General features: G+C 39.5%; 1 long non-coding RNA gene across 1 annotated transcript; it reads right to left on the minus strand.

Moving 5' to 3' along the window:
- Positions 1-385: 385 nt before the first annotated feature.
- LOC127336878 (uncharacterized) lies at positions 386-935 on the minus strand. Its single transcript, XR_007873573.2, has 2 exons — positions 831-935; positions 386-711 (listed from the first exon to the last, which is right to left on the minus strand). It is a non-coding gene; the product is annotated as an uncharacterized lncRNA (long non-coding RNA).
- Positions 936-3991: the final 3056 nt, after the last annotated feature.

Consider the following 3991-nt stretch of genomic DNA (forward strand, 5'->3'; position numbering starts at 1 on the left):
GCACATACATATACCCAGTTTTTTTTGGAAAATATTCATATAGTACAAATTGGTAATATTAAAAATTGTATTTCTTCTAGAGAGGAAGAAAACCAATGGAAATTTACGAGAATAACACCTTTTCATATCGTTTCTGGACAATGTTATTTTTTTTTGTTCTTTTCTTCGGGCATGTCTTCCATTTAATGTAACCGTCGATCTGTAAAGTATGTCGAAGGTTTATCTAAATTCGAATGTATCTATGCACTAAAGAGTGTCTAAATACATCTAAATTTAGATAAATTTATGACATCCTTTTACGAATAGAGGTAGTACCGATGATTACTTATTTCTAGGTACACAAAATAATATCGACCGCTTGGAATAATACTCGTTACAACCAAAATGAGCAAAAAAATGTATACAGATTTACATCTTTTTTTTACATCAATATGTATGCAGATTATACAAGATATGTATGTGCTGATATGGGCTGAGGCCCTTTCATGGACGGGCCAGGGCGGTCACCCCTTTCACCCGCCCTTAGGGCCGGACCTGTCCTTGGATGGAGTGATTGTACAATACATGCAGATAGCAAAATATAAATGTTGTCTTTCGATTCTGAAGAAAAAAAATCTTATATCTAGGCCAGATGCGTCGCATGCGTCATATACACATACGTTCCTCAGGCCGCCGAACTCCTTAATAGAACCATGCTCCAGCCAAAATTACCTGCAAATCAATCGATCAAGCACTGTCTCAGAGAGATTATTTATGTTCACGCAACGCGGGAGAGAAATGCGAGAGACGCGGAGGGGCGGTAGAAATGCGAGAGACGTGGAATACATTACCATAATTTCATGAAGTCGAATGCCCCGCCGCCGCCTCCGCCGTTGCTCCTCCGTGCCTGAGGCTTGTAGCCGTCCATGAGGTCCATCCGGAAATGCGCCGTCGCCGTCGCGGCGAGCATCAGGACAACCGCGGCGACTATGGCGATGCGTACACTCGTCCTCATCGTCGTCGCCGGCGTAAGTGCGTGTCCTCCTCCGATCCTCCGTTTGAGGTTGGACCTCTCCCTCCGTGTCCTATATATATACAGATATGGGTCACCGGTTGTCACGCATGGAGACGCGGTGGGGCGCTACGTGCGCGCGGACGCTTGCCTATATTTGCTCTTACCATGCGGATCACGGTCCGTCCATGCATGGGTTTGCCAGATTACGACTCCTGGGGCAAACACAGATAAAGGCCTCTTTGTACAAGTATAATAATTTTAGTATGCTATATGTTCAAATGATTTGCTAAGAAACTACACAGAAATTCCTTTACAATCCAATGTTAAGGGGCAGGCTACAGAGTAGGAATGATATATATATATGTCCCATGTCATGCTCAATTTGGGATGAAAATGGAAAGAAAAGTTTATGAGTTATCCATCAATTGAACGAAAACAAAAGGGAAATACATAAACTATAAATTTTAAGTGGCAAATGGAAGTGAAAAGGATCATTGTTTTCCAGAGGAAGAGACACTGAAATGAAATCTCCGTTCCTAGAAAATATGGACTTTATGATTTAGATGTATTTCGCCCCGTCTGATAGGCCCTTTTCAATAACTATGAAACGGGCCCAGCACAACCTATTCTGCTACCTAATTCCATAGTCTTCCTATCCTTCTTCCCTAATCTAGCAAGTGTGATCCCATAACCTAGGATGGAGGACACACCGCCATGGGAATGTGTCGCCCACCAATCCCCAGATATTCCATTCGTGTTGGAAATGTGGGAAGCCGGTGCGTCTTTCTGAAAATATCTATTTCCGTGGTTTATGTATTTGTTTCCGCTTTGCGCAAAAGTATGAAAGCAAATGTTGTGGAACCCCGTTCTGTTCTTTTTTCGCTCCCTGTCCATCCCTTACCTTCCATAATATTTTCTCGAACGAAGCCATAGCCCCAGCCTCTACGTCAATTGATTCATGCCACTTTTTAATAGCTTATTAAAATTCAAGTATACAAAAAAAAATGCATCATGGGTTGCACAGAGTTTATACATGAATCAACCATCTAAAAAAAGGAAGCAAACATGAAGTGACACTGCATCAACATATTATTCTTTGATCAAAACGCTAACCGGATTGCCTGTATAAATTCCAAGCAACCATCTTCAGCCGGTTACACCCAATAGCCATATCATTGCTTCTTCGTTTGTTGTAGATATGACCACATACAGATCCGGAGTAGCAAAGTGAATCACCTGCATAAACTCAGCAGCTTTGCATTGTTAAAAACATAATCATTGCGTATATTCCATACGTCTCATAGTAGAGCGCATTCACCAACTCGGATTTATGCTCTATTTTTCTTAGCAACCCTATCTAGCCAATTCCTGGACAAAATTTTGATGGTAGTGGGTGGACTAATGCTAAAAGCTATATGAACAATGCTCCTCGCCACTTCAGCTAAAGGACACGATTTTTTTTTTTTTGCATTCACTCATCCTGATCACAAAAACAACATTTTACTACCTTCCCACATCCTTTTATCTAAGTTATCTTTGGTGGCTAGCCCTTTACGGTGCAAGAAGCACATAAAATTCCTTATCTTTAGGCGTACTTTATTTTTCAATTTTTTTAAAGAATCTTGTGTGGTCATTCATGTAATATAGATAAAATAATTTAACCAAAAAGGACCCCGGTGTTGTTAACTTCCAAAAAAAACATTTTCCTGCGTGGTTAGGTGGACATCCATCAAACGTGTTGCTAGATGGAGCCACCTTTCCCCTCTATTATCCGATAAGGTACGTCTAAAACTTGTGTTTAATGGTACCTGACTACCTGAGACACAACATTAGCTACCGATACTTTTTTCGCTGTGCTATTTTATAATGCGATGGATATTTATATGATAAAGGGGAATCCCCCAACCAAATAACTTCTCACAAACTCCTCTTTTATTTTCATAAGAACTATCAAAAAGAGAATCAGTTGGTGTTGCCTTTACTAGAAACAAAGGTTGGAGGTAAGATATATGTTTTGAAGTAACTTTTTCCAAACACCTTCTCCACTTACTAGTTTTAAAGCCACTTACTTAGTAAATACTTGTTCCTAGTATCTAGAACCTCCAGCATGACCGCCCCTGATCTTTTGGTCGGCATATGGTATTCCATCAAGACAGTCTATACTTTCTATTATGACCACTTTGCTAGCAAAATCTTGATCGAAAGAAACCCAACCTTTTTCTAACCACTTTAGGTATTTCTAAAAAGGATATCATGCACATCGGAAGGCTGGTAACAACAAAATTTATGAGAACTAACTGATCACCATAAGTGAGTAACTTGATCACCCAAATCGTGAGGTTCCTGTCAACTCGGTCCTCTACCGGTTTTCATTCCCCATTTCTAAGTTTGCTGTAGTGAATAGCGATTCCCAAGTATCTAAAATAGAACGATCCAGATACACACCCAAGCAATTTTAAATATTGTTCCTCAACTATTTTCAATTTGCCAAAATAGAAAATTTTGCCCTTGTGGAAGTTTATCTTCGTTCTAGATAATTGATCATAGTTGCAAAAAATAATCTTCCTGGTTAACGCTTTTTGTAAGTCACGTTGCATGAAGATTATGGTATCATCCGCATATTGCAGAATTGAAATCCCACCCTTGACTAAATGAGGATGAGACCATTTATATGACCATCTTCTTTAGCCCTTGCAATTAAAATGACAAACATGTAAGCCACAATAAACCTTGTTTAATGCCCTTTTTGGTCTAAATATAATGACCTATGTCATCATTTACCCTAACACCTATACTCCTTAACTCACAAAATTATTAATCCAACGCGCCACTATGTGTAAAAACCCTTCATGCATGACTTGTTGAGGAAAATGCCACTAAACTTTATCATAGGCCTTCTCAAAATCTTTTTTCAGCAAAACCCCCCTCCATTTCTTCCAATAAAGTTCAGGAATAGTTTCGTGCAAAATGAGAACCCCTTCCAAAATATGTCTTACG

The sequence above is a fragment of the Lolium perenne genome, chromosome 1 (assembly GCF_019359855.2).
Source record: "Lolium perenne isolate Kyuss_39 chromosome 1, Kyuss_2.0, whole genome shotgun sequence".
NCBI classification, from domain to species: domain Eukaryota; kingdom Viridiplantae; phylum Streptophyta; class Magnoliopsida; order Poales; family Poaceae; genus Lolium; species Lolium perenne.